We start from the raw sequence: 12,838 nt of genomic DNA on the forward strand, positions 1-12,838 counted from the left end.
TACTCGGCCGCGTCCTCCGCCAGGATCAACTGGGAGAAATGTTCCGGACTCCTGATGGGTCAGTGGCGGGTGGACTCCCTGCCGGAGGAGCTCAGGCCTTTTGCCTGGAGCACGACCCATCTCCTCTATCTGGGAGTCTACCTTAGCCCCGACGAGGGAGCCTGGCCGGCGAACTGGCAGGAGCTGGAGGCCAAGGTCGCCGCTCGCCTAGGGCGCTGGACAGGACTGCTCCGAGTGCTGTCCTACAGGGGCCGAGCGCTAGTCATAAACCAGCTGGTGGCCGCAATGCTGTGGTACCGGCTGGTCACTTTGACCCCTCCCCCTGCGTTTGTCGCCAAGATACAGAAGAAGCTGGTGGACTTCTTCTGGAACAACAGGAAGCACTGGGTCTCTGCCGCGGTCTTGAGTCTCCCGCTTGAGGAGGGCGGTCAGTCGTTGGTGTGCGTCAGCGCCCAGCTCGCGACTTTCCGTCTTCAGACCCTGCAGAGATACCTTTACGTCGAGCCCCCTCCTAGGTGGTGCGCTCTGGCGAGGTATTTCTTCCGCCAGCAGCTCGACCTCAATTATGACACGCAGCTCCTGTTTGTGAACTTGGGGGGTGCCAGGACCGCCCTCCGGGAGCTGCCTGTCTTTTACAGGGAACTCATCAGGGTCTGGAACAAAGTCTCCACCAAGCGCAGCTCTCCGCCGGCTGGAGTGGCGGCCGTCCTGCAGAAGCCGCTGCTCGGGAATCCGTACCTCCACGGCCGAGGTTTCATGTGGCGGTCGGAAGAGAGGGCTGTGGCTGGTGAGGTGACCAGGGTCAGGGACCTGCTCGATGGCGGAGGAGCGGGCTGGATGGCGCCAGACACGCTGGCGCGGCGCCTAAACTCTGCCAACGTCCGCCACGCGGCCGATGCCATCGAGTCGCTAAAAACAGCTCTGGGCCCTGACTCCGTTAGGTGCATCGAGGAGGCTCAAGCACGTGGGGAGATCCCGTCCGAACTGACCCCCGTCCGGACGGAATTCCTCATCGGCGCCAAACCCCGGAACCTCCCTCGGGGGCCGGCGCCTCACAACTTGAGCCGCCTCGGGGAAATCCCCTCCGTGCCTTTCAGTTCCGCGCGGAGGGGTTTCCTGTACGGGCTGCTCCTGCACACCCTCAACTTTGCCATCCTCGCCGGCCGTCCGGACACGCCATGGCGTACCATCTTGCCGTCCGGAGGAGGCGGGGGTCCCCGATGGAGGGCACTCTACGCAGGGGTCCTCCCACTATTCATCGGGGACTTGGCCTGGAGGGTGGTGCACGGAGCAGTGCCGTGCAACAAATTTTTAAGCCGGTTCACGGACTCCCAGGCCGCCTGCAATTTCTGCGGTCTGGAGGAGTCCGTGTTCCATGTTTTTATTGAATGCACGAGGTTGCAGCCCCTGTTCCACTATTTGAAGGGGCTGCTCCTGAAATTCTGGCTGCACTTCAGTCCCACTCTCCTGATCTTTGGGCACCCTGTGCGGAGGGGAGCGGGTAGGTCCGAAGGCCTCCTCGTAGGACTGCTCCTGGGCACGGCCAAGGGTGCCATCAGCCGGTCCAGGCAGCGGGCGGTCGAGGGGGTCGTTCAACCTGACTGCCTGCCTCTCTTCCGCTCTTACATCCGGTCCAGGGTGTCCTTGGAGATGGAGCACGCAGTGTCCACCGGTACGCTCGCGGCCTTCCGCGAGAGGTGGGCACCGGAGGGACTGGAGTGCATCATCACGCCCGGCAACCAAATTTTAATTTGATTTTACGTTTTAAAGTTTAATTTGTTTTAATTGCCGGTGCTTTTAGTGTCCCCTTCCCTTTTATAGGGGGCACCGGAGAAATTGTGATTTTAGTGCCCAAAAAAAAACAACAAAAAAAAACACAAAAAAAAACCAAAAAAAGGAAAAAAGGGCCTTGTAAATGTCTGGTGTGTCACCCAGGTCGGGTGGCACAGTTTAATGTTTATGTTTTGCAGGTAGACTCTAAAAGAGTTTCATGCACGAGGACCAATTGTGGAGCAGTGGAGGCGTGTCCTGCACAGTAGGAGCTGTGAGCAGTGAGAGAAGGAGCTATCAACTTGAGCTCCTGCCTGGAGAGCCCTGAGACCAGCCCAGGAAGAGAAGGAAGGAAGGGGCTTCACCACCAACTTTCACCCAGAGGGAGAGGAGGAAAAAGCAGAAAACTTTAAACAACTTTTACCATTCTGCAAAGAGTTGGAGAGAGGGGGAAAAACCAACAACAACAACATCCAGTGTGGAAGGAGGGAGACTCTACCATTCTACAGGTGGGTGTTGGTGCAGTCCCAAAAAGACTTTGTTATATCGGTGGGGGGAGGAAAGAAGACCACTGAGGGCCGGAACATCGCGGGGGGTGTGTGTGTGTGTGGAAGTGTGTGTGGGGGCCTTGCTTACAACTAGGCCCCACACACAATTGAACCCCCCCCCCCCCAATTGCCTAGCCTGGGATAGCTGGAGCTACCAGGCTCAAGAATTTCTCCGAATCACCTAATTAAACATCGTTGGGAGTGTGTGCCCGGTTGGCTCTAGCTGCCCCAGGTGAAGACATCTTCTCCCCTCACCTGAAGACCATCCCAAAGACTGTGTTTGTGTTTTTGCCATCTGGGGATTGCACCAACCCACAGCTGCGAGGGGAGACCTGACCTCGCAGTCCCCCCCTTTCCCACACCCCTCTCTCTTTCTCTGTTACTCTGTTTCTCCCCTCTCTCTCTGAGGCCCCTTTCTCCTAATTTTTAAAAAAGATAAAACAATTAAGACAACTGAGCAGAGGGAGCAAGGCCCCTCCCCAATTGCCAACTAGGGGAGAGGTGTGCCTCATTAACAGCTCCTCTGCTCGGTCAAATCAAACGAGGCCAATCAAGACCATTAAGGCCTGTGACTTTGGGGTGGGTGTAGCCCTTAAAGGGACCCCGTGATGGCGACCCCATCCACGCCGGTGGCGGGGCCAGCGAGGACATATGCGCAGGCGGTGTCCACATCCACGGCACCTCCTGCGCCACCCGCTGCCCTGCCACCTTTTACACTTATTACTAAAAAACACGGGGTCAAGAGCTACACTCACCCCACAATGAGCATTGAGGAGTGCGTGCGGGCGATGGCTGGGGTAGTCGGCCCCTCGGCCATTGTAGCAGCCTCCAAGATGTCTGGGAAGGCTGTGTTCTTCCTGGGGTCGGAGCGGGCGGTGTCCCTGGCCCTCGAAAAGGGGCTCACGGTGGGCGGGACATTCCTGCCGGTGGACCCTCTCGAGGCCACCGCGCAGAGGGTCATCATATCGAACGTCCCGCCCTTTGTTCCCGCTGAGCTCCTCCTCCCTCACCTACACCAACTGGGGGAGGTAAGGTCGGGGATCAACCCCATACCGCTCGGCCTCAGGGAGAGCAGCCTGCGCCACGTGTTCTCCTTCCGCCGCCAGCTCTTTGTCCGGCTGGCGCGGGAGGAGACGACGGAGGGGAACTTTAATGTGGTGCACGAGGGGACTGCCTACCGCGTCTTTTGGACGTCGGACGGCGTGCGGTGCCATGCCTGCAGGGAGGTGGTGCACGTTCGCAAGAACTGCCCCGCCTCCAAGGCCGCCAAACCACCGAAGGCGGCCAAGGCTGGCGCCGCCGCCACCCCTCCCCCTAGTTGCGTCCGCGTGCCGGGAGCCGTAGGTGCGCGGGCATCGTCGGAAGTCTTTGTTTTCGGGGCCTCCGGCGGGGGGGAGGGAGAGCGTCCGAACGGAAAGAAGGCGCGGAACAAGAAGAAACATCGAGAGGCGGGTCCCCTCAGTGCGCCAGAAAGATTGACCACCGCGCTCGGCCCAACCCAGCCACCGGCGAGCGCGGGGTGCCCTGAGCCCGTGCCCGAGCCCTTGACCAATACCGCAGAGGGGCCCGGGCGCGGGCAAGAAAAGAAAAAGGGGGGGGCGGAGCGGGAGGCCTCGGCAGACATGGAGGTCTCCCTGCCTCAGCGCACCTCCAGCAACAAAAGGAGGCGCTGCTCCGTTGAGGCGGAGGGGGAACAACATCCCTCCGCGGAGGAGTCGGTGCCCGCCGCGTGTCCCGCGTCCCCCACCAGCGCCCCCAAGCTGCGCTGTAGGCGGGAGGAGTCTGTCCCCGGGGAGGGTGAGACAGTCGAGGCTGCCCAGCCTCTGCCTCCCGGGGATGGCATGGAAGATCTGCCTGTCGTGGGGGGCGTGGGGACCGCGGAGGAATGCATTGCCGCCGGGCCGGGCGTCCCGGGGACTGAGGCGGGCGGGGCCAAAAAGGCCGAACCTGAGCCCGCCCAGCCAATACCCAACTTCCCCCGGGAGTCGCTCGACCCGGCAGAAACACAATTTATTGATTTTAATGAAACTGTAGATGCTGGGCCGGGGGGTGGCAGCGGGGAGGGGGAGGAACACCCACCCTTGCCTCTTGCTGTGGAGCTGGAGCACTTGGAGAGCCTGGGGATTTCCTATGGCCGGGTCTCTCCTTGTTCCCCGGTTCCTGTGGCGGAGGGGGAACCCCTTCTGCTGTCATTTCCCGACCCAGCACCATTTTTAAAAGAGCCCAGTGGGGACTCCTCTGCCGACGATCCTGGGGGTGGGATCGGGGCAGAGCCAGGGCCGGTTGGAGCGGCCGGTTCATTTGCCGTACCTTGTGCGGTCGATGGGCCGGCTGCTGGCGGCCACCTCCCGGAGGAGGACGGGGACTCGGTGGGGACGCGGGTGAAGACCTAGAGACCACCGCCAGCGAGGCGGTGGATCTGCTCGCGGCCGCCGCCGAGACCATCCTCATTCCTGCAAAGGAACTCCGGGACTTTTTGGCCCAGAGCCGGGGTCGCTGCAACCAAGCCCGACTGGCCCTGGAAAAATGGTCCGAGCCAGAGCTGATCAAGGGGTCCGTCCGCGCCGCCGTCAAAACCTTGGCCGCGGGCGGGCCCTTGACAAAGGCGCAACACCTTGAGCTGCGCGAGCTCGAGGGACTCCTCGCTGGGCTGCGGAGGGAGCGGAGTTCAACAAAAGACTCCGCTCCCTCCCCCACAATAGGTTAAGGTAGAGGTTGCACTATGCTTTTGCCATGAAGATAACCATAGCCAGCCTCAACATCAACGGCGGCAGAGGGGCACGCCGTAGATTTGACAATTTTTCGCTCCTGCGGGAGGGGAAATATGCGGTGTGCTTCCTGCAAGAAACCCACACCGTTCCGGGAGACGAAGCCACGTGGCTCCTGGAATGGCAAGGAGAGGTCCGCATGAGCCACCTCACCGCCATTTCTAGTGGGGTGGCCATCTTGCTGGGCCCGCATTTTCAGCCGGAGATCTTGGGGGTCGAGGAGCCCGTGCCAGGCCGCTTGCTGCACGTAACGGTTCGCCTGGGGGACGTGCCGCTCCATCTCGTGAACGTGTACGCCCCTCAGCCCGGCCCGCAGCAAAGAGGTGTCCGCTCTTCTTGGCTCCGTCGACGTCGGCGACTGCATTGTCCTCGGGGGGGATTTTAACTGCACCCTCGAGGCGAGGGACCGCTCCGGTGCCCCGCAGTGCATGACGGCGATGGAGAAGTTGAGGGACCTGGTCGGGTCCTTCGACTTGGTGGACGTCTGGCGAAATCTCCACCCCGACTCCAGCGCCTTTACTTGGGTGAGGCCTGGAGTTGGGTGGTCTAGAGTCGACCGCCTTTACGTGTCTCGGGCGTACGTTTCCTGCGTCCCGGCGGCCTCCATGCGGCCGGTGCCGTGTTCGGACCACCACCTGGTGTGGGCGGAGCTCGCTTCGCTCCGCGCGAGGACGGGGTCCGCGTACTGGCACTTTAACAACCGGCTGCTGGAGGACGTGCGGTTCCAGGACTCGTTCCGTCGATTCTGGTCCGACTGGAGAAGGAAGCAGGGGGGCTTCCCCTCCTTGAGGCTATGGTGGGACGTGGGCAAGGCACACGTCCGCGTCTTCTGTCAAGAGTACGCGAGGGGGTCGACCAAGAGGCGGGCGGCCAGAGTCGGGCGCCTAGAAAAAGAGGTGCTCGACCTGGAAGCCCGTCTCGGTCAAGTCGTCCAGGACCCGGCCCTGCGGACGGTGTACGAAGCGAAGAAGGCCGCGCTGAAGGACCTGCAGCTCGTCGGGTCCCGAGGCGCGTTCGTGAGGTCGCGGATCCGGTTCCTGCGGGATCTGGACCGCGGCTCCCCCTTCTTCTACTCGCTGGAAAAAAGGCAGAGTGTCCGTAAGCAGCTCTTGACGCTGCTGGCCGACGACGGCTCTCTCGTCTCGGATCCGGAGGGCGTCAACAACAGGGCCCGTGAATATTACGGGGCTCTGTTCTCTCCGGATCCGTCCAGCGAGGAAGCGCGTAGAGTTTTGTGGGAGGACCTGCCGAAGGTCAGCCCGGAGGGCGCCGAAAATCTGGAAGCTCCGCTAAGCCTGGCGGAGCTGACCGGTGCCCTCGACCGGCTCTCGAGGGGAAAATCCCCGGGGCTGGACGGGCTGACCGTGGAGTTCCACAGGGCGTTCTGGGACGTCCTGGGGAGCGACTACGCGCGGGTCCTGGGGGAAAGTCTGGCGACCGGGAAGATGCCCCTCTCTTGGCGCAGGGCAGTCATCGTCCTGCTGCCTAAGAAGGGCGATCTCCGCCTCCTTAAGAACTGGCGCCCGGTCTCCCTCCTCAGCACGGACTACAAAATCTTCGCCAGGGCGATGTCTGCTCGCCTTGGTGCCGTGCTGGACCATATGATCCACCCCGACCAGTCCTACACGGTCCCGGGCCGGACAATCCACGATAACATCCATCTGGTCCGGGACCTCATCCATTGTTCCCAGGAGGCTGGTCTGTCGGTCGCCTTCCTATCCCTCGACCAAGAGAAGGCGTTCGACAGGGTGGATCACGACTATCTGCTCGGAACTCTGTGCGCTTTCGGGTTCGGGACGCATTTCGTCGCCCGGATCCGACTTTTGTACACCGCCGCAGAGTGTCTGATTAAGGTTAACGGGTCCTTGACGGCGCCCCTTCGCTTTAGGAGAGGGGTGCGCCAGGGATGCCCCATGTCCGGCCAGTTATACGCCGTTTGCGTGGAGCCTTTCCTGCGCCTCTTGCGGACGAGGTTGACGGGACTGGCTCTGCAAGGGCCGGGCGTGGAGGTCGTCCTCTCGGCTTGCGCCGATGACGTGCTCCTCGCGATAGAGGATCCCGCTGACCTGCGGAGGATGCGTGAGTGCCAGGAGATTTACTCGGCCGCGTCCTCCGCCAGGATCAACTGGGAGAAATGTTCCGGACTCCTGGTGGGTCAGTGGCGGGTGGACTCCCTGCCGGAGGAGCTCAGGCCTTTTGCCTGGAGCACGACCCATCTCCTCTATCTGGGAGTCTACCTTAGCCCCGACGAGGGAGCCTGGCCGGCGAACTGGCAGGAGCTGGAGGCCAAGGTCGCCGCTCGCCTAGGGCGCTGGACAGGACTGCTCCGAGTGCTGTCCTACAGGGGTCGAGCGCTAGTCATAAACCAGCTGGTGGCCGCAATGCTGTGGTACCGGCTGGTCACTTTGACCCCTCCCCCTGCGTTTGTCGCCAAGATACAGAAGAAGCTGGTGGACTTCTTCTGGAACAACAGGAAGCACTGGGTCTCTGCTGCGGTCTTGAGTCTCCCGCTTGAGGAGGGCGGTCAGTCGTTGGTGTGCGTCAGCGCCCAGCTCGCGACTTTCCGTCTTCAGACCCTGCAGAGATACCTTTACGTCGAGCCCCCTCCTAGGTGGTGCGCTCTGGCGAGGTATTTCTTCCGCCAGCAGCGCGACCTCAATTATGACACGCAGCTCCTGTTTGTGAACTTGGGGGGTGCCAGGACCGCCCTCCGAGAGCTGCCTGTCTTTTACAGGGAACTCATCAGGGTCTGGAACAAAGTCTCCACCAAGCGCAGCTCTCCGCCGGCTGGAGTGGCGGCCGTCCTGCAGGAGCCGCTGCTCGGGAATCCGTACCTCCACGGCCGAGGTTTCATGTGGCGGTCGGAAGAGAGGGCTGTGGCTGGTGAGGTGACCAGGGTCAGGGACCTGCTCGATGGCGGAGGAGCGGGCTGGATGGCGCCAGACACGCTGGCGCGGCGCCTAAACTCTGCCAACGTCCGCCACGCGGCCAATGCCATCGAGTCGCTAAAAACAGCTCTGGGCCCTGACTCCGTTAGGTGCATCGAGGAGGCTCAAGCACGTGGGGAGATCCCGTCCGAACTGACCCCCGTCCGGACGGAATTCCTCATCGGCGCCAAACCCCGGAACCTCCCTCGGGGGCCGGCGCCTCACAACTTGAGCCGCCTCGGGGAAATCCCCTCCGTGCCTTTCAGTTCCGCGCGGAGGGGTTTCCTGTACGGGCTGCTCCTGCACACCCTCAACTTTGCCATCCTCGCCGGCCGTCCGGACACGCCATGGCGTACCATCTTGCCGTCCGGAGGAGGCGGGGGTCCCCGATGGAGGGCACTCTACGCAGGGGTCCTCTCACTATTCATCGGGGACTTGGCCTGGAGGGTGGTGCACGGAGCAGTGCCGTGCAACAAATTTTTAAGCCGGTTCACGGACTCCCAGGCCGCCTGCAATTTCTGCGGTCTGGAGGAGTCCGTGTTCCATGTTTTTATTGAATGCACAAGGTTGCAGCCCCTGTTCCATTATTTGAAGGGACTGCTCCTGAAATTCTGGCTGCACTTCAGTCCCACCCTCCTGATCTTTGGGCACCCTGTGCGGAGGGGAGCGGGTAGGTCCGAAGGCCTCCTCGTAGGACTGCTCCTGGGCACGGCCAAGGGTGCCATCAGCCGGTCCAGGCAGCGGGCGGTCGAGGGGGTCGTTCAACCTGACTGCCTGCCTCTCTTCCGCTCTTACATCCGGTCCAGGGTGTCCTTGGAGATGGAGCACGCGGTGTCCACCGGTACGCTCGCGGCCTTCCGCGAGAGGTGGGCACCGGAGGGACTGGAGTGCATCATCACGCCCGGCAACCAAATTTTAATTTGATTTTACGTTTTTAAGTTTAATTTGTTTTAATTGCCGGTGCTTTTAGTGTCCCCCTTCCCTTTTATAGGGGGCACTGGGGAAAATTGTGATTTTAGTGCCCAAAAAAAAGCCAAAAAAAAGAAAAACACAAAAAAAAACAAAAAAAAGAGCGGGGGGAAAAAAAAAAAAGCCTTGTAAATGTCTGGTGTGTCACCCAGGTCGGGTGGCACAGTTTAATGTTTATGTTTTGCAGGTAGACTCTAAAAGAGTTTCATGCACGAGGACCCCCAGGTCCCTCTGCACCACAGCATGTTGTAATTTCTCCCCATTCAAATAATATTCCATTTTACTGTTTTTTTTCCCCAAGGTGGATGACCTCACACTTTCCGACATTGTATTCCATCTGCCAAACCTTAGCCCATTCGCTTAACCTATCCAAATCTCCTTGCAGCCTCTCTGAGTCCTCTACACAACCCGCTTTCCCACTAATCTTTGTGTCATCTGCAAATTTTGTTGCACTACACTCTGTCCCCTCTTCTAGGTCATCTATGTATATTGTAAACAGTTGTGGTCCCAGCACTGATCCCTGTGGCACACCACTAACCACTGATTTCCAACCGGAAAAGGACTCATTTATCCCGACTCTCTGCTTTCTGTTTGCCAGCCAATTCTCTATCCATGCTAATACATTTCCTCTGACTCCGCGTACCTTTATCTTCTGCAGTAACCTTTTGTGTGGCACCTTATCGAATGCCTTTTGGAAATCTAAATACACCACATCCATCGATACACCTCTATCCACCATGCTCATTATATCCTCAAAGAATTCCAGTAAGTTAAACATGATTTCCCCTTCATGAATCCATGTTGCATCTGCTTGATTGCACTATTCCTATCCAGATGTCCCGCTATTTCTTCCTTAATGATAGTTTCAATCATTTTCCCCACTGCAGATGTTAAACTAACCGGCCTATAGTTACCTGCCTTTTGCCTGCCCCCTTTTTTAAACAGAGACATTACATTAGCTGCTCTCCAATCCGCTGGTACCTCCCCAGAGTCCAGAGAATTTTGGTAGATTATAACGAATGCATCTGCTATAACTTCCGCCATCTCTTTTAATACCCTGGGATGCAACAACTTCTGATGGACAATGCGTGTTTCATGTGCACCAGTGGCGTGGAGGCCCCGACCTGTGTGAGAACACCAGCGGCAGGTCGGGGCCATAAAAGGAGCGGAGGTGCGGCAGCCCGGGAACAGCGTGGAGGCATACTACTCCAGGAGCAGCGCGAGCTGGTGCAGGAGAGCGACAGCAGCGAAGAGTGACGTCATCAATGTCCAGGTTGGTGATTGGAGCGTGGACAGATACAGCAGGAGCGGCGAGAAACCGTGGAGGGATGTGATCGGGGCCCAGGGGAGGGGTGAGTTCGGGGCCAGGGGCCCAGGGGCAGCATGGGTCAGCCCACACTGCGATATGTATGTGTATTAGGTCCGTGCAGCAGAGCTGGTCTTCAGTCATCTTGAGTAATCCTTGCCACTGGACCAAGACCCAGCTCTGTCAAGCCCGTGTGGTGGCTGGTGTGCAATGACCACCACACGTTAAAAAAATCCACACTCAGGCATCTTCCACTCTTGAGGATGTAGTTCGGGTCCTTCATTAAAACACCTGTGAACTCATCTTTTTTTGGTGTGGAAGCAAGTCATCCTCGTTTCGAAGGATCGCCTATGACTGACATGTGCACCACAGCACGATTATAGCATAAAGGCGAGAGGATTTCAGACGATTCAGAAACAACGCATTAAGTTGAAATAAACATCTCTCTTAATGGTTATTATTCTGTAAATGCATCAAAAACTCATTACAATTGCTGATAAGATTTCAGTTTTCGTATCATAATTCTGCTTTTTGACTAGAACAGCATTATAGGGCATAAAGCTGTTAAAAATCTACACACAATCTGGTATTACAAATGCCTACTAGGAACAGCTGTTCTTTTCTAATATTTAGTGAGGCCTGGAATGACTCAATACTAAACGGTCTGTTTTTGAAACACATTTGAATATATTTTTATTGTTTTCTGCTTTTTAAGAAGAAGAATGTCAGAGTGAGGAAACTGAAATTATGTCATTTTTTGGACATTCCAATGCCAGTTTAAGTGCTCCAAAATCAGAGATAGCATGGGTATGTTGCATTGGAAAGCGTTCTCAACTCAGCACAATAATATTCTTCAATCCCAACATTAAAAGTTCACCCTATACTGCAGCAACGTGAACATTTTCATTCCCCAAATCAGCACCTTTCTGGCCATTCATGGTTAGACTAATTTAATGACAATTTTGCATTTTGAAACTGGGATGAAACTACCCATTCTCATATCACTTATGACACTTCAAGCCAACAGAGATAAGAAACATTATTCTATTGGTCTAAGATAGGTCCATATTCAAAAGAAAAATGGTTGCCTGCCAGCACACCATGGGACCGAAATTACCCTCCGCCCAAAATGGGGCACACCTACCAATTTGTAAGGGTTCCGTCCCGCCCCAATGCATGGGGTGGACAATCTGCAGAAAGTCAGCTCTTTGTTTTTTTTGGAACAGGGCGGACGGAAGTGGTGTCATCATCGGGGCGGATCAAAGCGACCATCACCCGGAGTCATCAGCGTCGCGCTGATGCGTCACAGCGTCCTTCCCCTTCAGTTAAAGGGGAGGGCCGTTGCGAACCCTGCAGCCACTTTAGTGGAAAAACGCTGGGCTACCAGGGAGGGTTTCAGCTGGACCAGTAGCCTGGTACCCAAGAGGGGATGCTGGGCTGCCTATTGGTGGCCCGGCAAAACCCGTGGCCACCACTGTCGGGCCGACCTGGCAGTCGGCCGACAATTAAAATAAAATGGCAGCCACGGCAGTGCACCCTCCCTTTAAGGGCAGACATGCCACCCAGTCACAAGAAGGTTCTCGCCGGGAAAAGCTGACAGTAGCACCGACTGGCAGTCGATCTGCACCTGCGGGGCAACTTCCCACGCAGGACGGAAATGGGGTCGCCGCCAGTCGGTAAGGGGGTGGCAGGGCAGCAACACGGGATTAGCGGAGACATCCTCCACCTGTAAAATCCATGAGGACAATTTACAAAATGGTGGAACCCTCCGCGCTGTCCGAGCGGTGAGTGCTTACTGACCTGTGTCCACCGCTCTTATAGAAAGGGGCAATTTCGGCTCCAATGTATCACTGCACGTGTAATGGATTCAAATAACTGGAAATTCTTAGCTTGTATAGTAATGAATGTTTCTTTTGTTGAAGTGCCAATTGAGCAGATCCAGATTTGCTGTGGATTTTGTTAAAGAGAAGAACCTTTAAAATCGTATGTTATAATTGAGATTATAATTGACAGTATATGCTAACTGTTGTAACAAAAGTTTAGTAAGCTACTGTCCTCGAATGGTCCCGTCTAAAACATGAACCCATCTTCCCATTTCTTTAATAGTTGACACTGTGAAGTCACAGTAATGGCAGCAACAAGCATTGTGTTGGGATAGTTGACTCCGGGCGATTGGTTCACAGCACAGATGGGAAAGACCAGCAAGCATGCAAGAGAGAATGGAATTAGCGGAAACGTGTCACTCCAGACTGGCACAAATACAGCTTCTCGCATCAACTGAGGTGTTATTTGCATCACACATAAATCTTTCAGATAGCGAGCCAACTGTCTAACACAGCCGTTTCCTGTGAAAAAATGCCCTTCAGGAAATTATTTCTATATTTGATTGGTTTTAATCGGTCTTCATACTTTGGATGGTCAATGTATTTTCAGCAATTATCTAGCTGTACTGCCCTTAGATCTATCTTAATGGCCCGGATTTTGTGGTAGGAATAATAGTGAGACTATCAGTGAACACCCTTATTAAGGAATAAATCGGACAGCAACTTC

At 56.8% G+C, this 12,838-nt stretch overlaps 1 protein-coding gene across 1 annotated transcript in view; it reads right to left on the reverse strand.

The window, feature by feature from the left end:
* Nucleotides 1-12,838, reverse strand: part of LOC139273124 (neurexin-1-like) — a 2,375,046-nt gene that overhangs the window by 919,801 nt on the left and 1,442,407 nt on the right. The window lies entirely within an intron of this gene.

This window comes from Pristiophorus japonicus, chromosome 9 (genome assembly GCF_044704955.1).
Source record: "Pristiophorus japonicus isolate sPriJap1 chromosome 9, sPriJap1.hap1, whole genome shotgun sequence".
NCBI classification, from domain to species: Eukaryota; Metazoa; Chordata; class Chondrichthyes; family Pristiophoridae; genus Pristiophorus; species Pristiophorus japonicus.